The sequence below is a fragment of the Amblyomma americanum genome, chromosome 1, assembly GCF_052857255.1.
Source record: "Amblyomma americanum isolate KBUSLIRL-KWMA chromosome 1, ASM5285725v1, whole genome shotgun sequence".
In the NCBI taxonomy this organism is placed as follows: Eukaryota; Metazoa; Arthropoda; class Arachnida; order Ixodida; family Ixodidae; genus Amblyomma; species Amblyomma americanum.
In genome coordinates, this window is record NC_135497.1 from 123598882 (window position 1) to 123621663 (window position 22782).

General features: G+C 47.8%; 1 long non-coding RNA gene across 3 annotated transcripts in view; it reads left to right on the forward strand.

The window, feature by feature from the left end:
* Nucleotides 1-12488: 12488 nt before the first annotated feature.
* Nucleotides 12489-22782, forward strand: part of LOC144113592 (uncharacterized) — a 39588-nt gene continuing 29294 nt past the window's right edge. Inside the window, exons 1-4 of one of the 3 annotated variants that reach the window (XR_013310826.1) lie at nucleotides 12489-12801; nucleotides 14679-14765; nucleotides 15905-16053; nucleotides 20227-20368. This is a non-coding gene — a long non-coding RNA (uncharacterized LOC144113592). The remainder of the gene's footprint in view (nucleotides 12802-14678; nucleotides 14766-15904; nucleotides 16054-20226; nucleotides 20369-22782) is intronic. The other 2 variants (XR_013310827.1, XR_013310825.1) reach the window with 2 other exon arrangements.

Here is a 22782-nt window from a genome sequence, read left to right on the forward strand (position 1 = left end):
ACACAGGGGGATCAGAATCAAATATCCACCACCACACAAATCTCTGACAAAGGAGTAGGCCACCATCTGGCGTAGACTACAGACAAACACCTCCAACCTACACATACTCAACAAAATGTTCCCATAACAATACAGGGCCACCTGCCCGTGGTGCGGAGCCACACCCACACTTTATCACATTACTTGGGAGTGCGAACGCAACAATGCATTCCACAAACACGAACACCCGAGTGCGGAGCAATGGGAGAGCCGTCTCACCAGCAGCGAGCTCACGGCCCAACGGGCCTTAGTGAGGCACGCGGGCGATGCAGCACGGCCTCTACTGAGCCGAAGTACCTGGGTTCGAACCCGACCGCGGCAGCCGCGTTTCGATGGAGGCTAAACGCAAAAGGCTCCAGTGTGCTGTGCGTTGTCAGTGCGATTTCGGAGACCACACGGCACATCTTCTTCTTTCACTCCCACCTTTCTTCTCTTACGGCGCTGTTCCGGTGTCCACAGCAAGTTGCCGGCGAGAGTATCAATCTACATGCCTGAACTATCGAACTCGAAGTTCGAAACTGCAGACAAAATTTGCAGACAAAATTTGAACTTCCGCGTCTTCGCGGCTTTCCCTTTCCTCTCGCACGTGAAAACGCGCTCCCCCCCCCCCCACCCCCCCCCCCCCCCCTCCGCCGGCTGCGGCGCGCGCGGAGTGGCCATGGCCGCGGTCCCAAGAGTGATACCCAAGGGCCAACATACGTCGGGACCAGTATCCCCCTCCCCCACATCATAGCAACAACCACCACCACCGCGGTAGCGCGTGACGTCTGCAAGAATTTGGCGCTGTGAACCAATGATAACCCCCGGCTGTTGAAGCCATTAGCAAGACGTGACGTCGTCTGCCAGGTTTACGTGCGAAAGCCCGGCAGCGCGCGTCGCCGCGAGGTGCGAAAGCGGGAGTTCTTAAAAATGTATTGTAAATTTCCCGCTCGCTTTTGAGGTGTCTTACGCGGCATGGACGCTCGGTGGCCTGTACTCTACATAGTGCAAGTATTTTAAAGCCAAGCTCAAACACCCCTTTCTGTGGCCCTTTAAGGAAAGGAAATGACGCCTGTCTCGCATATCTCGGTGGACACCCGAACCGCGCCGTAAGGGAAGAAATATTTCAGACGCGCGGCGCCGACAACTACTACTGCTACTACACCGACGGCAATTCGACCGAACGAGCTGTATACGCTGTCGCGAAATAACATCAGAGGCTTAAAAAATGAGAAGAGTGAATTTTAATGCATCGCTTAGGCAAGAAAAAAGTTTTCCGAGTCGAGAAAATCTATCCTTCACATTACCATTTCACACATGGTTACAATTTGAAGCTTACATTTTTTCCACAACTGTCGTGCTGCTTGCGAGTGCTGACGCAGGCCGCATCAAGAACATAAAGATGCACATCAACGTGCTGTTCTTGCGAAAAACAGTCCGGCAGTGAAGCTTGTGTATCAAGGTTCCTCCATGCGCTCCAGCCACCTGGAAACCTTTTCGTGACTTGTTTGTACACGGCCTGGCAACTGCGGTCCTCTGGTTACAGGGTGCTCCTCACCACCGCCGATGGCTCTGCGGCTTCTCGGAGACCTCTCTCTTGCTCTGCGCTGCATCTTCGCCGCGAGCTTGGCGACGCCGCTGCTTGACGACGAACTACTCCGCAAGAGGCGTCTCTTGTAAGCGCTGCTCTCGCCGCTTCGGTTGCTGCTGGTCCAACCACTTCGCAAACGACGCTGTTTCTCAGCGCTAATGCAGCTTCCGCTGCCACCGCTACTGCTCTCTAACCAGCGTTGACTCTTGGAGCCAGGGACGCCGGTATCGTCCGACGAACCAGTCAACTGTCCTCGCGTTCGCGCTCCGTGGCAACCAGGCGGTGTGCGTCTTGAGGAGTCTCGCAGTTCGGCGCTGGGCCTGGTGTCGCCCGTGCTGCTGCTACTGCTGACTGAAGATGAAGAGCTTCTAGACCTGCTTCGGGCCGTCATTCGGACTGGCCTTCTTTTCCTTCTGCTGGAGGAAGGAGCGTTGTGGTCACCGTGAAGCAGCGGCGTTGTCCTCGCGGCGGACGACGTCTTCGCTGTGGCTTTCGATGGCAACGTATGCTTCAAAGGCCTACCTCTACCCTTAGGAACCTGCTCCGGCCGACCACGACTAGAAGTCTTCCCCGAGGAGCACAAACGCTTTTTTTCCACTGTCGCCGCCTTACGTTTCCTTCTCAGTGTATTAGTGGCTGCCGCTGAGGCTTTACCTTCGGATACGACTGGCTTGGGAGGTTCTGCCTTCAATCCGGACCGGCGTCCAGGCGCGTCCGTGGCCGCCTGGAAATCGGCTTGCTTGCTGGCGAGCCTGGCGGACCTCCTCCGGGTCACGGGCGGTCCAGGCGACGTGTCGGCGACTTCGCCACGTCGACGCTTCGCAGGAAGAGACGCTGCCTGCGTTTCCTTCGGAGGTCCCATTTTTCAGTCTTTCAGTCCGAACGAGGCCAACACAGTCACCGATAGGTGGTGCTGCACCTGGCTTTAACAAGCTTCTATCGCAGCCACATTGCCGGCTGCTGATTTGGATTTGGATTTGTATACGTGGCTTTTCCTTTGTGTCGGGTGCCGAGTGGTGGAACTGATGTCGTTGTTGTCGCGACTGGCCAAGCAGAGAAGCGCACCTTTGCTTCCTTATCCCTGCTCTTTTTCGACTAGCCAGCTAACTTTCGTACATGAAAATATTTATCTGAACAACTCTCTGTGCCCCACAATCCTTGGCCAATTCTCCTAGTGGGCATGTGCCATTGTTTGAGGGTAACAACAGCCCCGCTTCAGCGCCTCCGTGTTCGCCACAGGGTACCCCTTTACTGTGGCTTTCATTTCCTCAGTAATAATAACTGGTTTTGGGGGAAAGGAAATGGCGCAGTATCTGTCTCATATATCGTTGGACACCTGAACCGCGCCGTAAGGAAATGGATAAGGAGGGAGTGAAAAAAAGGAAGATAGATGTGCCGTAGTGGAGGGCTTCGGAATAATTTCGACCACCTGGGGATCTTTAACGTGCACTGACATCGCACAGCACACGGGCGCCTTATCGTTTTTCCTCCATAAACACGCAGCCGCCGCGGTCGCAAAAATCAATTTTCTATGCTGTGGATTCGCTCAGCTAATTCAGGATATACAAAGAGAAAGCTGTCGGCAATCATTGTGTTCGTTGGCGTTGACAACGTTCTAGACTCCGATTTTGAGGAAAGGAAGGGTGTGTAACTGGCTTCCTTGGTCAGTGGACACCTCAATCGCGCTTTGAGGTAAGTACGTACGTGGCGGTGGTGAGAAAGATATGTGGGCTGCACGCATTAGCGCTGACAACTTTGTGGCAGACACGCGGCACTGCAGCTATATCGCCCAACAGGCCGCAGCGTTCATTGGGTGAGCAACCTGTCGCGATGAACCATTAACTGCTACCAGCCGTGCTACGATGGGCTCGCTGCCTATCCAGTGTGCGGAACGTACTCAACGTTACAGACGCCAAGCCGTGTCTACTTACCCGATACACCACAACTTTCGCTTTGTAACCAGGTTCAGCAGTAGTTAAACCGCAGCTTATTTTACGCGACAGCGTATACAGCTCGTTCTGTCGAAAAGCCGTCGGCGTCGTATTACCTCTGGACCTATGGAAATTCTGGACCATATATGTATATATGGGAAATGCAAACCAGTAAAGTATTATGTTAATTCAAGAGGCAGCGCCCTGACGATTGAACACACATGAACACAGACGTCACCGGCATTCTTATTAGGCATCATAACATAATAGGACAAAAAGAACATCTAAAATTAATATTCCCTGATCCGCCTGGGGCAGTCTATAAAGACTATCAAAAAATTTGCGTGTCTTCTAAGTTCCCCAAAAATTTCTAATCGTCTGGCAGAAGAAGGCGGCCGCCCTTGCTATAAGCCGAGATGCAAAATCTGCTCACATGTGACTGGCTCACTTCTGATTATCAAGTCAAAATTAAAGGCACATTCTGCTGTGACACTTCGAACGTAATTTACTTGCTAGAGTGTTCTGTGTCCAATAGCAATACAAAGGAAAACCGAAACCCCTGTTCGATTACGCTTCGACAACCACAAAGCTCACCGCGCTGCTCTCCACAACCTACCGCTATTTAAGCACATCAGGATTCCCGGTCGCTCATTCGATAAATAAAAGTCACTATTTTACAATTATCTTACATACAAATTTTATACTGTTTCTGCTGACTTGAACAACCGTCCTGGCGCGCTGTATTGTCAGCCATGGTAATTAACAGTTATGCTTCCCACATTTGTGCTTTCGTTTAGGTATTCTAAATTTTTAATGTATCTTTCAGTGACATATACACCATCACCCGCGATACTGATATCGCATCCAGTGCATGCTCTGCCTTGTTCTTGACCTTATGTAAAAGTGGCATTGATAGTTGTTGGTGTAAAAGCATATACCTGAGTACCACTGTGATGAAGACGTCCTTAGTCGAAACGTCAGTAAGCCCTTGTGTTTTCAAGCATGTTAGTCTAATTTATAAGTGTATAACTTCTGGTTCGTAGTGCCTTCTTGGTAACTGTTGTGCGCGCGTGTGTGTGTGTGTGTGTGTGTGTGTGTGTGTGTGTGTGTGTGCGTGTGCGTTCGTGCGTGCGTGTGCGTGCGTGCGTTCGTGCGTGCGTGCGTGCGTGCGTGCGTGCGTGCGTGTGTGTGTGTGTGTGTGTGCGTGTGTGTGTGTGTGTGTGTGTGTGTGTGTGTGTGTGTGTGTGTGTGTGTGTGTGTGTGCGTGTGTGTGTGTGTGAAGACATTCATTGTACAGCATCTTCAAACCTCCCGCAAAAACAACCCCCACTACTTCTGCCAAATCTCCAGGACCTAGGGCCAAGAAACGAGATGGCGCCACCAGTGCACTCGCTGAAAAAGCGGCCTTATTCGTTTCTTCGTCGCCCCAGACGATACGAATTACCGACTTTTTTCTTGTCGATTAAGGCAGGTACCCAAACAAATCTGTTATAAAACAATTTTGTCGGCCAAATGCCTTTTTTTGTGTGAAATTTCAGCTCGAACAATTCACCGATTTACTTCTGAGGTGCAGTCTACGCGCTGCATATCCTCCCGCTGGAAGCATTTACAGGAACACTTATGCCACCGTACTACACTCTTACTGCCAGCTACCTGTACGGTTTTCATCGCTCCGGTGCGCTACGGGAACCACATGCTCCTCAGTATTCAAGACTTATAGTAAGGTGGCTCTTACTGAAAATAATAATAATAATAATAATTGTTTTTTTGGGGAAAGGAAATGGCACAGTATCTGTCTCATATATCGTTGGACACCTGAACCGCGCCGTAAGGGAAGGAATAAAGGAGGGAGTGAAAGAAGAAAGAAAGAGGGAGGTGCCGTAGTGGAGGGCTCCGGAATAATTTCGACCACCTGGGGATCTTTAACGTGCACTGACATCGCACAGCACACGGGCGCCTTAGCGTTTTTCCTCCATAAAAACGCAGCCGCCGCGGTCGGGTTCGAGCCCGGGAACTCCGGTTCAATAGTCGAGCGCCCTAACCACTGAGCCACCGCGGCGGGTGGAAAAAAATAATAATAATAATAATTGGTTTTCGGTGGAAAGGAAATGGCGCAGTATCTGTCTCATATATCGTTGGACACCTGAACCGCGCCGTAAGGGAAGGGATAAAGGAGGGAGTGAAAGAAGAGAGGAACAAATAGGTCCGTAGTGGAGGGCTCCGGAATAATTTCGACCACCTGGGGATCTTTAACGTGCACTGACATCGCACAGCACACGGGCGCCTTAGCGTTTTTCCTCCATAAAAACGCAGCCGCCGCGGTCGGGTTCGAACCCGGGAACTCCGGATCAGTAGTCAAGCGCCCTAACCACTGAGCCACCGCGGCGGGGCAAGAATTGAAAATTGGTTTTTGGAGAAAGGAAATGGCGCAGTATCTGTCTGACATATAGGCAGACACCTGAAACCCGCCGTAAGGGAAGGGATAAAGAAGGGTGTGAAAGAAGAAAGGAAGAAAGATGTGCTGTAGTGGAGGGCTCCGGAATAATTGTGACCACCTGGGGGTCTTTAATATGCCCTGACATCGCACAGCAAACGGGCGCCTTAGCGTTTCGCAAGGCGCCTGTGTGCTGTGCGATGTCAGTGCACGTTAAAGACGGGCGACGTTGGGTGCCCCGTGGAACAGGGTACACACCGGTGATACAATGCGTACAGGCTTTCCCGCTGGCCTGGTGCTTAAAGGGACAGTGAAGAGAAATCTATCAATTGTTTTTTTGCAAAATCTGATCGGAATTTCATGGCTTTGTTGCCGTTTATCTGGGAGCGATAGATGCATTTATTTCAAAGAAATTTGGATTCGAAGTTGAAAAAGTTTTTCCCGACACCATCCTCAGAAAGGCTTACAAGACAGCCCTCCACCTACCCAGAAACACGTCCAACGAGAAACTCCTGCAGTTGGGCGTCTGCAACACCTTCAGCGAACTCGCGGAAGCGCTGCTGGGTGCACAGACCATCAGACTCGGAGGCACCCCCGCAGGACGGGCGCTCCTGAAAAGGCTGGGTCGGGACACGCGCGGACTAGTCGATTGATACGCGGAGGTTCCGGACCACCTCAGAAAATCCTTTAACATAGGGCCTATGCCAAAGAACATGGACCCTAATCTCCACGCAAACCGACGCAAGGCTAGGGCAGAATACGTCGAACGAACGCTAGCCCCAAAAGACAACACTGTCTACACCGACGCTGCCGTCCATCCATGCGGAGCAGAACATGCAGCCGCAATGGTGGTAGTAGACAACGAAGGACACCTAGTGACGAGCGCCACGGCGAAAGTCGCTGGCGCAGCGGAGGCCAAGGAAATTGCCGTCGCGCTGGCGGCAGCAGAAGGCTATAGGACCGGCCACCCCCTAAATATTCTAACAGATTCTAAAGAAACGTGCAAAAACTACACGAAGGGCAGAATTAGCAAAACGACCCTCAGGATACTCGGCGGGGTAGCCCCTACCGAGTTAAACAAACCCAGACACAGTCTGATTTGGATCCCAGGCCACGCGGGGGTAGAGGGAAACGAAAGGGCAGACAGCCTAGCTCGAGGCGAAGCAATCCGAGCAGGACAGTCTAACGCCCCGGAGTTCCATCTGCAAGCCTGCGAGGAGGGATACGCAGAACTTTTAAACTTACACAGGGGGATCAGAATCAAATATCCACCACCACACAAAGCTCTGACAAAGGAGGAGGCCACCATCTGGCGTAGACTACAAACACCTTCTCCAACCTACACATACTCAACAAAATGTTCCCATAACAATACAGGGCCACCTGCCCGTGGTGCGGAGCCACACCCACACTTTATCACATTACTTGGGAGTGCGAACGCAACAAAGCATTCCATAAACACGAACACCCCAGTGCGGAGCAATGAGAGAGCCGTCTCACCAGCAGCGAGCTCACGGCCCAACGGGCCTTAGTGAGGCACGCGGGCGATGCAGCACGGCCTCTACTGAGCCGAAGTACCTGGGTTCGAACCCGACCGCGGCAGCCGCGTTTCGATGGAGGCGAAACGCAAAAGGCTCCAGTGTGCTGTGCGTTGTCAGTGCGATTTCGGAGACCACACGGCACCTCTTCTTCTTTCACTCCCACCTTTCTTCTCTTACGGCGCTGTTCCGGTGTCCACAGCAAGTTGCCGGCGAGAGTATCAATCTACATGCCTGAACTATCGAACTCGAAGTTCGAAACTGCAGACAAAATTTGCAGACAAAATTTGAGCTTCCGCGTCTTCGCGCCTTTCACTGGCCTCTCGCACGTGAAAACGGCGGCGCTCCACCGCTCCACCGCCCCCCCCCCCCCCCCCCCCCCCCCCTCCGCCGGCTGCGGCGCGCGCGGAGTGGCCATGGCCGCGGTCCCAAGAGTGATACCCAAGGGCCAACATACGTCGGGACCAGTATCCCCCTCCCCCCACATCATAGCAACAACCACCACCACCGCGGTAGCGCGTGACGTCTGCAAGAATTTGGCGCTGTGAACCAATGATAACCCCCGGCTGTTGAAGCCATTAGCAAGACGTGACGTCGTCTGCCAGGTTTACGTGCGAAAGCCCGGCAGCGCGCGTCGCCGCGAGGTGCGAAAGCGGGTATTTTTAAAAATGTATTGTAAATTTCCCGCTCGCTTTTGAGGTCTCGTACGCGGCATGGACGCTCGGTGGCCTGTACTCTACATAGTGCAAGTATTTTAAAGCCAAGCTCAAACACCCCTTTCTGTGGCCCTTTAAGGAAAGGAAATGACGCCTGTCTCGCATATCTCGGTGGACACCCGAACCGCGCCGTAAGGGAAGAAATATTTCAGACGCGCGGCGCCGACAACTACTACTGCTACTACACCGACGGCAATTCGACCGAACGAGCTGTATACGCTGTCGCGAAATAACATCAGAGGCTTAAAAAATGAGAAGAGTGAATTTTAATGCATCGCTTAGGCAAGAAAAAAGTTTTCCGAGTCGAGAAAATCTATCCTTCACATTACCATTTCACACATGGTTACAATTTGAAGCTTACATTTTTTCCACAACTGTCGTGCTGCTTGCGAGTGCTGACGCAGGCCGCATCAAGAACATAAAGATGCACATCAACGTGCTGTTCTTGCGAAAAACAGTCCGGCAGTGAAGCTTGTGTATCAAGGTTCCTCCATGCGCTCCAGCCACCTGGAAACCTTTTCGTGACTTGTTTGTACACGGCCTGGCAACTGCGGTCCTCTGGTTACAGGGTGCTCCTCACCACCGCCGATGGCTCTGCGGCTTCTCGGAGACCTCTCTCTTGCTCTGCGCTGCATCTTCGCCGCGAGCTTGGCGACGCCGCTGCTTGACGACGAACTACTCCGCAAGAGGCGTCTCTTGTAAGCGCTGCTCTCGCTGCTTCGGTTGCTGCTGGTCCAACCACTTCGCAAACGACGCTGTTTCTCAGCGCTATTGCAGCTTCCGCTGCCACCGCTACTGCTCTCTAACCAGCGTTGACTCTTGGAGCCAGGGACGCCGGTATCGTCCGACGAACCAGTCAACTGTCCTCGCGTTCGCCTTCCGTGGCAACCAGGCGTTGTGCGTCTTGAGGAGTCTCGCAGTTCGGCGCTGGGCGTGGTGTCGCCCGTGCTGCTGCTACTGCTGACTGAAGATGAAGAGCTTCTAGACCTGCTTCGGGCCGTCATTCGGACTGGCCTTCTTTTCCTTCTGCTGGAGGAAGGAGCGTTGTGGTCACCGTGAAGCAGCGGCGTTGTCCTCGCGGCGGACGACGTCTTCGCTGGGGCTTTCGATGGCAACGTATGCTTCAAAGGCCTACCTCTACCCTTAGGATCCTGCTCCGGCCGACCACGACTAGAAGTCTTCCCCGAGGAGCACAAACGCTTTTTTTCCACTGTCGCCGCCTTACGTTTCCTTCTCAGTGTGTTAGTGGCTGTCGCTGAGGCTTTACCTTCGGATACGACTGGCTTGGGAGGTTCTGCCTTCACTCCGGACCGGCGTCCATTCGCGTCCGTGGCCGCCTGGAAATTGGCTTGCTTGCTGGCGAGCCTGGCGGACCTCCTCCGGGTCACGGGCGGTCCAGGCGACGTATCGGCGACTTCGCCACGTCGACGCTTCGCAGGAAGAGACGCTGCCTCCTTCTGAGGTCTCATTTTTCAGTCTTTCAGTCCGAACGAGGCCAACACAGTCACCGATAGGTGGTGCTGCACCCGGCTTTAACAAGCTTCTATCGCAGCCACATTGCCGGCTGCTGATTTGGATTTGGATTTGTATACGTGGCTTTTCCTTTGTGTCGGGTGCCGAGTGGTGGAACTGATGTCGTTGTTGTCGCGACTGGCCAAGCAGAGAAGCGCACCTTTGCTTCCTTATCCCTGCTCTTTTTCGACTAGCCAGCTAACTTTCGTGCATGAAAATATTTATCTGAACAACTCTCTGTGCCCCACAATCCTTGGCCAATTCTCCTAGTGGGCATATGCCATTGTTTGAGGGTAACAACAGCCCCGCTTCAGCGCCTCCGTGTTCGCCACAGGGTACCCCTTTACTGTGGCTTTCATTTCCTCAGTAATAATAACTGGTTTTGGGGGAAAGGAAATGGCGCAGTATCTGTCTCATATATCGTTGGACACCTGAACCGCGCCGTAAGGAAATGGATAAGGAGGGAGTGAAAGAAAGGAAGATAGATGTGCCGTAGTGGAGGGCTTCGGAATAATTTCGACCACCTGGGGATCTTTAACGTGCACTGACATCGCACAGCACACGGGCGCCTTATCGTTTTTCCTCCATAAATACGCAGCCGCCGCGGTCGCAAAAATCAATTTTCTATGCTGTGGATTCGCTCAGCTAATTCAGGATATACAAAGAGAAAGCTGTCGGCAATCATTGTGTTCGTTGGCGTTGACAACGTTCTAGACTCCGATTTTGAGGAAAGGAAGGGTGTGTAACTGGCTTCCTTGGTCAGTGGACACCTCAATCGCGCTTTGAGGTAAGTACGTACGTGGCGGTGGTGAGAAAGATATGTGGGCTGCACGCATTAGCGCTGACAACTTTGTGGCAGACACGCGGCACTGCAGCTATATCGCCCAACAGGCCGCAGCGTTCATTGGGTGAGCAACCTGTCGCGATGAACCATTAACTGCTACCAGCCGTGCTACGATGGGCTCGCTGCCTATCCAGTGTGCGGAACGTACTCAACGTTACAGACGCCAAGCCGTGTCTACTTACCCGATACACCACAACTTTCGCTTTGTAACCAGGTTCAGCAGTAGTTAAACCGCAGCTTATTTTACGCGACAGCGTATACAGCTCGTTCTGTCGAAAAGCCGTCGGCGTCGTATTACCTCTGGACCTATGGAAATTCTGGACCATATATGTATATATGGGAAATGCAAACCAGTAAAGTATTATGTTAATTCAAGAGGCAGCGCCCTGACGATTGAACACACATGAACACAGACGTCACCGGCATTCTTATTAGGCATCATAACATAATAGGACAAAAAGAACATCTAAAATTAATATTCCCTGATCCGCCTGGGGCAGTCTATAAAGACTATCAAAAAATTTGCGTGTCTTCTAAGTTCCCCAAAAATTTCTAATCGTCTGGCAGAAGAAGGCGGCCGCCCTTGCTATAAGCCGAGATGCAAAATCTGCTCACATGTGACTGGCTCACTTCTGATTATCAAGTCAAAATTAAAGGCACATTCTGCTGTGACACTTCGAACGTAATTTACTTGCTAGAGTGTTCTGTGTCCAATAGCAATACAAAGGAAAACCGAAACCCCTGTTCGATTACGCTTCGACAACCACAAAGCTCACCGCGCTGCTCTCCACAACCTACCGCTATTTAAGCACATCAGGATTCCCGGTCGCTCATTCGATAAATAAAAGTCACTATTTTACAATTATCTTACATACAAATTTTATACTGTTTCTGCTGACTTGAACAACCGTCCTGGCGCGCTGTATTGTCAGCCATGGTAATTAACAGTTATGCTTCCCACATTTGTGCTTTCGTTTAGGTATTCTAAATTTTTAATGTATCTTTCAGTGACATATACACCATCACCCGCGATACTGATATCGCATCCAGTGCATGCTCTGCCTTGTTCTTGACCTTATGTAAAAGTGGCATTGATAGTTGTTGGTGTAAAAGCATATACCTGAGTACCACTGTGATGAAGACGTCCTTAGTCGAAACGTCAGTAAGCCCTTGTGTTTTCAAGCATGTTAGTCTAATTTATAAGTGTATAACTTCTGGTTCGTAGTGCCTTCTTCGTAACTGTTGTGCGTGCGTGCGTGTGTGTGTGTGTGTGTGTGTGTGTGTGTGTGTGTGTGTGTGTGTGTGTGTGTGTGTGTGTGTGTGTGTGTGTGTGTGTGTGTGTGTGTGTGTGTGTGTGTGTGTGTGCGCGCGCGCGCGCGCGCGTGCGTGTGCGTGTGTGTGTGAAGACATTCATTGTACAGCATCTTCAAACCTCCCGCAAAAACAACCCCCACTACTTCTGCCAAATCTCCAGGACCTAGGGCCAAGAAACGAGATGGCGCCACCAGTGCACTCGCTGAAAAAGCGGCCTTATTCGTTTCTTCGTCGCCCCAGACGATACGAATAACCGACTTTTTTCTTGTCGATTAAGGCAGGTACCCAAACAAATCTGTTATAAAACAATTTTGTCGGCCAAATGCCTTTTTTGTGTGAAATTTCAGCTCGAACAATTCACCGATTTACTTCTGAGGTGCAGTCTACGCGCTGCATATCCTCCCGCTGGAAGCATTTACAGGAACACTTATGCCACCGTACTACACTCTTACTGCCAGCTACCTGTACGGTTTTCATCGCTCCGGTGCGCTACGGGAACCACATGCTCCTCAGTATTCAAGACGTATAGTAGGGTGGCTCTTACAGAAAATCACGAACAAACAAAATTGGCATTCGACAAGCCTCATGAAGCCAATGCGAGCTGCTGGCTGTCTGTTTGGCGCCAATGTTTTCGTACTTGTCATGCGTACATGGGCAACTTGGGGTACTTGTTGATAAGAACGGAAAACTGGGCGAGGTGGTAGGGAATCATGTTTAACTGCGCAAAGAAACGAAGACAGAGAACAAGAAGGCACGACACGGCCGCACTTGTTGCTTGCGCAAGCCCGGTTGAACGGCGCATGAATCTTCATATCGGTCGAGGTCTGTCCTTGCAGTGCACTAACGTTTTCAGTCGAGCACCTTCGAAGACAGATGAAATGGCGGCAGAAAACCTCTTAAGTGGTGAGTATTCGCTTCGTCTTTCTTCGGAAAGGAGCGTGTCTCGGATGCGTCAAAGATGATGAGTCAGTGGCGGTAGATTCGACGGCTGACGAACCGGCGCGTAGACGAATGCATCTAACTTTTGGCGTTTGCGTAAAGTGCCCATATTCATCAGACTCCAAAGCGGGACATAAGCGGGACGTGGGTGGGGGGCCTTTGAATGGCACGGGTAGTAGTTTAGACATTCACTTTTTTTTTCTATTTATATCATGCAGCATTTCTTTTTGGCCTAGATGGCGCAAACATCTAATACTTCTGGCTTGAATGGATTTTCTGCAGCAATCCAGTTTTGTAGATGTGTCCGTGGTACGGTTCACATGTCATGTGCCCATTCGCTTTGAGCATGAGCAGCGCTTTAAGTGTCGTCACTTGAAACTGCGTCTTCTCTGCAGACCACAGCTTGTTCATCAACAAAAGCGCCCTCCCCACTGGTGCATTTATTCCTGGCATGCACATGCAGTACTCAATATATAATTGCCCTCATGTTGTTGCACGGCACATCTTTCGTCTCAAAGTGCTGGAGAACATCCACCCGCCGTTCCCTGTCCGGCTTCTTCTGGCTCTTCCATTCCTCAAGTTTTTCAGTCGTGACATAATGTGAAACGTTACAGGCTTCGTCAAATAAAGCATTCTCATCAAGACCGATGTGACAGAACTCTAGAGTTATGAGCGCCTGCCTAGGGATTGTTTCTTCCATTATTTAGGCTGGTTTGGTGGAGCTAGGCAGAGCAGGTGTAGCCAGTGTAGCGAAGGCGAGACAAAACGCCGTCCCGCAAGCATGCTGGCGGGACGGCGGGACCAGACCTGCAGAACATGGACATGTCCCGCCTAAATTGACACGTCTGCTCACTTTCTGTTTTCCAGTGATGAAACTGGTCGCACTACATCTGCCGATCACCAATGTCAGCCAGTAGAACCGGATGCAACTAACGCTTGCGTTGAAGTTAATACATCCGTACGCACGTTACTGTGCATGCCTTGTGACAATTGCTCGGAGGTCTGCAATGATCATCGTGCTGTGGATAGCCAGGAACATGCAATTGATACTGAACAGCATCGCGATATGGCCTGTGCCCAGTATAAGTGCATGACCCCGCAGTTGTAGAGATGACCTTTCCGCATTCCTGTTAAAACTTGGGCAGTGGAATCGGGCACCTCGCATGCATCCGTGACTGCTCCTCTGGGAGTGTCGCACAAGCATTCGTGCTTTTCTTCTTTGCCGCGTTAGATAAGAGCGTTGTTAGAAACGCCTAGGAAGTCCCTCGGTAGTGTACACATTGCCGGTGGAAAGTAATGCCATTTTGGCATTGCTGAACGGGTCCGTTAAGCAGTGAGCCACGCCAGGGAGGTGCCCTGAGAAAATGCGGCTAGCACCGTATCTATAAACCAACCTAGACAATGATACGCCGGTACTGCAAAGCATGTCATGCTTACATCAAGTCTTGATGACGCGATAGTCTGCAATTTTTCTCTCAGTACTGGCACATCATTTGATTCAACATAAATAAGTGTGAGTGCACATCCTGAATATGTGCATAGATGGTGACTGCGGGAGTGGAATATGACTATTATAAGTTTTAGGTCATTATTAACATATAAGTGATGCTACGGTGGAGCAACTGCTGGCAGAACAAGCAAGGCTAATCCCACCGGTAGCATACAACAACTCCACTGACATCCTGAGCAAGAACTCTTATGCTGATTAATAAACATATTACTCGTGCAAGGATGGCCGTTTATGGGCTCGCTTATTTTCGCGAGCATCATTCAGCTTTTATTAAGTGCTGCATCTTTGCTGGAGTGAAGCAGGCATGTTTTTCTGGTCTTATTCATTGCAGGGTCATATCCAGAAGACGCTTTTCTGCTTTAATGGGAATGTTGCATTCATGCGTCTGTTTTACATAAAGAAACTGCTCCTGTGCCATGTGAGTCTGGGCAGTTAAGTTTCTTTTTTTCATCTGGAAAAGCTTTCAAGCTGAAACTGTGCTTTGCATTTGTGTGTAGATTTTAGGCATTTAAATTTGATATATGAAGGAAAAAGCCTTGGCTCATGGGTGTGCGCAAGGCCTGTCTGCAGGAAACGTGTGCACGAAATGTCCGCCCCACCTGTCAATCAAAGGAATATAAAAAATGTTAGATGAAAAGGCAAAATAAAAATAAGTGGTAAAAATAAAAATACAGAAATAACACAAAATTGAAACAAAAACAACAATGAAAAAAAAAACAAATATGAAATTTGAAGAAAATAGAAAGAATAAAAAATGGAGGGAGAAAGGACACGAAAAGGCTTTTGGCTTTCGCTTTTCCACTCATAAGCAGACTAAGTGTAAATAATTTTTTTTGTTATACATTTTCAGCAAGTTTGTTTTCTTTAAACAGACACAGAGACAACTTGCAATTCTTGTTCTCCATAAGAATTGATTCTATGGCTCTTTCTGGCTATGTTGGTGTTTGTCCAACCCCAAAAGACGCATTTGTTGCCGAGAAAAAATATATTGGATCATTTGAGCCACTCAATTCAAACTCGTGTCATCTGCGCTGAAACAGACCCAGTGATCACTGTGATCTGCACCACAACAGACCCTGTGATCCCAAATTTTAATCTATAACACTGAAATTTTCATGCTTTTCAGGCAAACTAACAGGAAACATTTTGAATATTTAAGCAATTTAAAACTATACTTGCTTTTCATCTTACAGCATATAAGTACAGTTGACATGTTTTTTGCCAAATGTTGTATTAAATAATAAATTACACTCTAGAACCTAATTTTATTGCTTGAAATGGATTTTATAATAAAGCACATGACACATATAACTGTGTCTATGTTATGAATCTTGCCGAAAAATAATAACCAACAGAAATGGCCCATTTTTTCCACCACAAGTAAAGAATAAGGCAGGTGTGCTTTTAGCAGAAGCATTGATGCATTTTTGCAAAATCCTGTGCACTGATTTATGTGTGTGTATTTTAGGGATGGTTTTTGTATACAGTGTGGAGTCTAGGTGGGTGTGTCAATGCAGTCAGAGCACTGTGTAGAGTGTACCACCTCTGGCCATGCAGGCCCTTGGAATAAGTGCTTTCAAGGAACAGTCGCCACATATGCCAAAGCCATTGCAAACATCATGCCTGCAGAGATGCTTGCCACAAATTTCGTCCACTGGAGCATATGTTACAGTGCAACTTGTTTCATTCATTTCTGTGTTCAAAAGGTGAGCAATGGAATGTTCGGCATAGATTTTTTCCGGCAGCCACTCCCATGGAGTCTAACTTTTTATGGTACTACATAGTTGCTAACAGTTTTTTAAACTTAGAATTGGGAGCTGAAAGAATTGTACTGTGTGGTTACATAGATTTCTTGATGCTGGTGAAAGAAGTTTAATCTGTTTTGTGTTGCACAGATCCTCAGGCATTGACATACATATGTCCGAAAATTACTGAGGAAGATAGCTACAATTTCTTGATTCCTACCCACTAGGAGCATGATCACCAATACTTGCGCAAACTCAGAGCATGCAGCAACTCGTGCTTCACGTTCCTCTGCTAGGCATCATGAAAGTATGTATCTGTCAACTTGCAGCAAATGTCTATGTTTTTAATGCATCACAAAGTTTCAATGGCATTAATATTTGTTTCTTACGGCACCTCTGTATAACTCAGCTATGACGTGCTGGTAAAATGTTAAAACCACTGCAGCCGTGTGAAGAGCATCTTAACAACATAAAAAGATAAAGATAGAAATAATGAGTTTGGTCTCTACAATGTCGAAGCAGCAACTAGTCTATAAATTGCTCTGTAATGGATGGCTCTGGATAATTTTAGGCTTCCTAGGCTGTTTTGATGTGCACTTGATATCACCTTGCACAGGTTAGAGTGCCTGCCTCATGTGAAGGAGCGACTGCTTTCAAATGTTTGAAAACAACCACTGGTTAATAAAAAAAAAGTCTGTTCAGGGCTGAAATTGCACATGCTATGCTGCCTATTCGTAATGAACAACTCAGAGGGTCAGTGAGGCTATTTTTTAATGTTTTTTCACTTGCAAACCAACAGCACAGCAGCCTACAAGGGCGGTGCACATTACAAGAAGAGCACTACAATGCACAAAGAAGACCACTACGATACACAAAAGAAGTTAAATGACACAGTGGATATAGTGTGCAAAAGAAGGAAAGATGGCAATGAAAACGTAATAATAGTGGCAGCCACCTCCAGTTTTGTGCTGATGGATAGAAAAAACATCAGTGCACAACAAGAAAAATCATAACAAACAAGATAAATACATGTCACAATCTGTATACTTGTAGTAGCATAGATATAGAAGTCTGTTGATGAGATTACAATGGCCAGTGTGTCTTCGTTAAAAGACAGCTTGTTTTCTCAGGCTTGTATTCGATGACTGCCTGTCCAGATCCAACAATTCTTAGCACCTTTCGCTGCATCGGAGGCATGACCGCCACCTTGGTCAGCTCATCCACAGCCACTGGGGACGGAGGGCCGAGGGTTAACTCACAAATCCACAAAGGCGGCGGTGGCAGCCAAGTGCAGTATCAATGGCCAATTCCTGTTCTGTGGAGGGAGCATGCTTATATAGCTCTTCACTCAGTGAGCATTTCTTTCATAATTGCGTCTCACTTATTTCCTATTTTTTTGGTAGCGCTGAGAAAAGCAGGATATTGCTTTCCTTTACAAGGTGCTCCACGGTACCATTGATTGTCCTAAAGTGCTATCAGATATTTTTATAAGAGTCCCCACTAGAAACTAAACTTGTCTGTGTTCAATGCAAGAATCTTATCCAGTGAGTCTTGCCTAATTGTTCTGTTTGAAGAATATCGGGCAGTGAATGGGACATCGCAGCGCTTAACAATGTTATGAGGACTGATGCAATGTATACACTAAATAACGGGTACATAAGGAGGTGGTTGTCATTATAATCAAGATTAATAAAAACCGAAAGTTGAAGATACTGCGAGCCTGTGCACCAACACCCAGTCACTGGCAAGGTGGTTAAAAGGAAATGTAAAGATGTCATATCAATGATGAATAAAATAGGGAAAGAGAGGTTTATAAATAAATAGTATGTAAACCTAAGCTGTAATTTTCCAGCCTTATACTATGCCTTATACTTAGCCTTATACTTGGAGCCATGGAAAGAAAAATGATAGGTGTAACATTAAGAGACCGGAAGCATGCAGAGTGGGTGAGGGAACAAGCACGTGCTAATGACATCCTAGTCAAAATAAAGAGGAAGAAATGGGCTTGGGCAAGGCATGTACTGCAAAGGCAAGGTAACCACTGGCCCTTATAGGTAATGGAGTGGATTCCAAGAGAAGGCAACCGTAGCAGGGGGCGGCAGAAGGTTAGGTGGACAGATGAGATTATGAAGTTTGCAGGCATAGGGTGGGCGCAGCTGGCAAAGGACATGGCTAATTGCAGAGACATGGGAGAGGCCTTTGCCCTGCAGTGGGTGTAGTCAGGCTGATGATGATGATGATGATACTAGAGAATCGTAGCACAGGCTAACCTCTCTGCCTTGAATTTAGTAAGAATGCATTACACTGTACTGATGGGCAACTTCGAAGTCAAATTATGGAAGTTTGAAAGAAGCAGGCATGCAAACAAAAGGTAAACATGGAGTGACTGAGTGGGGAGACAAATAATGAAAAAGACTTGACAATGAATGCCCTTCCTGGCACCATGCAGGCTGTAGAAGGACTAGAGGAGGTAAGGTGTAGTGACTGTGCAGTCGTGATGTCTAGAATCAGCCTGAATTGAATAGAGAGTGGAGGAAAGTTGTCATGAAGAAGGTAAATGTCATGACCTTCCCAGCATAATTCCACGGCGCTCAGTTGAAGTAGGAGGTACGCTAGCTAGGTAGGATATTGGCAAGCTCTCCAAGGAAACAAGATGCATCATACTATGAAGTGGTAACGCATGAAAGTCTCAGACCTCTTAGATAAGGTAGAACATGCAGAACCATCAAAATTTATAAGTGCAAGGTAATTATGCAAAGTAAAAAATTGTACTAACATGAAGAGAACTCAGCAAGCACTAAAGCACCCAGAAAGCCTGAAAGGAGCAAAGTCTGGATTAGGCGTGTGCAGAGATATATGTTTGTAGAAGGGACAAAGGCAACAGTGCCGTGAGAAATTTAAATATGGTAGGTAAGACAGCAGAAAAATTCTGTGTGCATTTCTTGATGTGTGCTGCTCTTACAGGTGGATCCTGACATTAATCAGTTTGTATCCCATAAATGCTTGTGCTCTTGGGGATTCTGGAAAGAGGCTCACTGCAATTCGTATGGTAGAAGCAATTTTTTGTACCACATGAACTTATATGGTAGCCAAAATTATAATACTAATGCAGGAAATGGTGCAAACAAGGAAATAGAAATTTTCATTTAAACTGAAGCGATTATAGAGGATATGTCACAAACAGTGCATGAGGGAAAGGTGCAGGAGACAAGCAACTCGAGATTTTTGGAAGGACAGTAGAGATTCGTTATACAAGAGTGCTTCACGACCTCAAGTATAGGGAAGAATGTTTATATTGCATTAACCCAGCACAGAGATCTATGGAAAGGAGAGTGAGTGATGTGGGTGACATTAAGGGAAAACAGCAGATTGTATTAGAGATTGAACTTGAGTTATCAACATCCTAGTGGAATCAAGCGGAAGATATGGGCTTGGACCGCACATACGTAACATCCAGAACAGATAACCGATGATCTATTAATGTAACAGAGTGGAATCCAGGGCTAGGGAAACAGTCAGGTACGGTAAAAAGATAGATGGGCAAATGCGATCTGAACATTTGATGGGGTGGCCACATCTTCTGCGGAACAGGGCAAATTGGGTATCAGTGCAAGAGTCCTTTTCCCTTCAGTGTATGTAGCCTGCTGATGATGGTGGTGAATGTATACACACTGATATCTTTGTGTTTCACCTCGATGAGAAAGATAGCTGCTGCTGCCTAGTTTTTAACCATGGACTTTTGTTTTTAGCAGCTAATCTCTTTAGCTGCTTCACTACTATGATGGACTATGAATATGCTGAAAGGTTGCAGCTCTGAAGCTTCTATAGCTAACTAGGGCTTGTTCTCAGTGTTAACATTTCTTTTATGGTAAATCTGCTATGGTCAAGACAGTTATGGTAATATTGAGACACTTGTGGTTCTGCCCATGAATGCTACCTAAAGGAGCCACGTACCATTCAGACTCTTGTCTGCGCTACCCACATTGCCCTTTGAATTGGGAAGGACAAAGGCTAGCATTAGAGAGGTGAACCTTGTGAATTACTTGCTCTTACTATCTGTTATCATCATTCTATTTCCAATGCTTAAAACTAATCTCATTATATGTTCTGTACATATTCCATTTCCTAATACAGGTAGCAAGCAGGCTTGGAATGTGGAGCAGTGCCAGATCCTGCCTAGTTCAACAAAGAATCGGTGGAGTCCCAAGACAAAGCCACACCTATCAGAATGATGCAGCTGCAAGTGCTTTTACAGCTTGTGGCTGTGATGTGCAGGGTGTGTGCTTAAGATGGTTAAGAACCATCTTTTATCATATTATTATCATTTTATTTCGACAGATCCCACCATTTAGAGTTACAGCAAAACCGCGTTGATACATTCCCAGTTCGTACAATTTACCAGTTCGTACGCTCGAAATCACGGACATTAAAAATCTCCCATAGAGTCGCACTATTTTTTTTTTTTCTGGGGAATGTGTTAGCGGTTAACATGCTTTTCCGGCTTCTATGTTTAATATTTTGACAAATCGTGGTCGCATATTACGTTTCTTGACCAACCCGCACATGTGCAAACATACAAGTGCACCAAACATGAAGGCACGGGACATAAAGAGCTGAAATGCAGCGGCATGCAATCATCCACCGTGGGGCCTTCTCTGCGGTTCCTAGGTGCGAGGAGACGAAGAACCACCACCACTACCACCGCCACCACCGTCGCCAACAACCACAAAAATAAAAATGTTGCGCTAGCACTCAAGAGAGCCGTTTTTGCGGGGACGCGACATAAATTATAAACCCCAGCGACGCGCATACATACGAGCGGGGCGCTGCTGGGAAACGCTGCTTAAAAATTGCAAACTCCTAACCAACTCTTAGGAAGCCGCAAGCGACAGCGTTAGAAGTCACTTAGCCCTCCTTCGCAACTCCGCAAGTACAAATTGAAAACAATGTATCTGTAAAGCTGTTTGCTGATGACTGTGTTGTTTTCAAGGATATAATAAGTGATTATAACTATACTTGTCACTACAAAAAACCATAGTAGCAATCACAAAATGGTGAGTGTGCTGGGGTGTGGATATTAACAAAGATAAAACCATATTGTTACAAATCACAAGGAAAAAAGTTCCCAGGCTATGTAGTTATATACTTCACAACCTTTCTATTTTAGAAGTGGAGAGCTATAAATACTTTGGAGTAACCCTCACTAACAACCTCACTTGGTCCTCACATCTGCTCTAACGTCTCCTCATCCACAATGAAGAAATGATGATTTATTAAAAGAAAACTTAGAAATTCTCCCATCATTACTGGAATTACGGTACACAAGGCTTGTATTAAGTCCCGACTTGAATGTGCAGCAGCAGTCTGGGATCCACATAATTAAAAAGTCAGTGCTCAACTGGAGCGTGTACAGTGAAAAGCAGTTCATTTTATTTATGATAAATATAGAAGGACAGATTCTTCAAGTGCATTAATTCTAAAGAATAATTTACAGTCCTTAGAAGTAAGGAGAAAAGTTACAGGTCTAGCATTACTTCAACGTTTCATCTCAGGAAACCTGAAGCCAGAGCTTCCCAATTTTGTGAAATTGGCGACAAAGCTTGGCAAAGTAAAATGGATACGGTCTGTAAAGAAAATTACATCCTTAGGGGGGTGTTTTTATCTATAACTCGCACCATTGCACTTCCAAAGTGGCTGGAAAGTATCTGCCACACTCCTACAGTGCATTGTTAAGAGTTGTACTGATCTTCTCAATTGGGTGAAATTCGCAAGCATTACAATAACACAACTTTACACGAGCATTCATTAGCCCCAATTTATCATGAACCCCTGGGATTACTGTCATGGAGTGGAATCTTCTTCCTTCGGCTTTTTTGTAAATCGAAATATTTCATAAAGGAGATGGAGGATTTTTTGTATGGCTCCTATTATTGTTGTTGTGATGTCCTGTATATGACTGTAGCTGTTGCGGCTGGTGGTGTTATGACTTTTATATTTCAGTTGTGTGCCCCTCCTGCTTGGTCCACAATCATGGCTCGCAGTATTTACAAGCAAATTAATAAATAAGCCATTAGTGTACGTCTGCATCTGTCTCGGAGCCTCTTTCTTTTTCAGAAGCGCTGCAGCGGTGGCTCAGTGGTTATGGCACTCAGCTGCTGACCGGAAAGACGCGGGTTCGATCCCGGCCTAGAGGACCGTGTACTGTGCAATGTCAGTGCATGTTAAAGAACCCCAGGTGGTCGAAATTTCTGGAGCCCTTCACTACAGCGTCCCTCATTGCCTGAGTTTCTTTGGGACGTTAAACCCCCACTAACCACAATCTTTTTGAGAAGCACTCCTTCGCCGATTCTCTACCCCCCCAGCCAGGTCATGCACCCTGTCACATGACATGGCATGTGATTCTGAATCGTACTCAGTGGTTGGCCGGGCTGGTGGGGTGCCAGCTGCGCAACAGTCAGCATGTAGAAAGTTTTCACTGCTCTCTGGTTGACACGTCGAGTCATCTGACAGGGAGGCATGACCTAGTTCAGGGGTTGGGGCGGGGGAAGGGGGGGGAGGGGGGGGGGGGGGGGGGGGGCGGATAGAGAAGCGGCGAGGGAGCGCTTTTTAAAAAGAAAATGGCTCCGAGACGGATGCATGCGACTCGACTCTCTGGCCGTGTCTGACGTCGTACGTCGCTCACATTGGTTG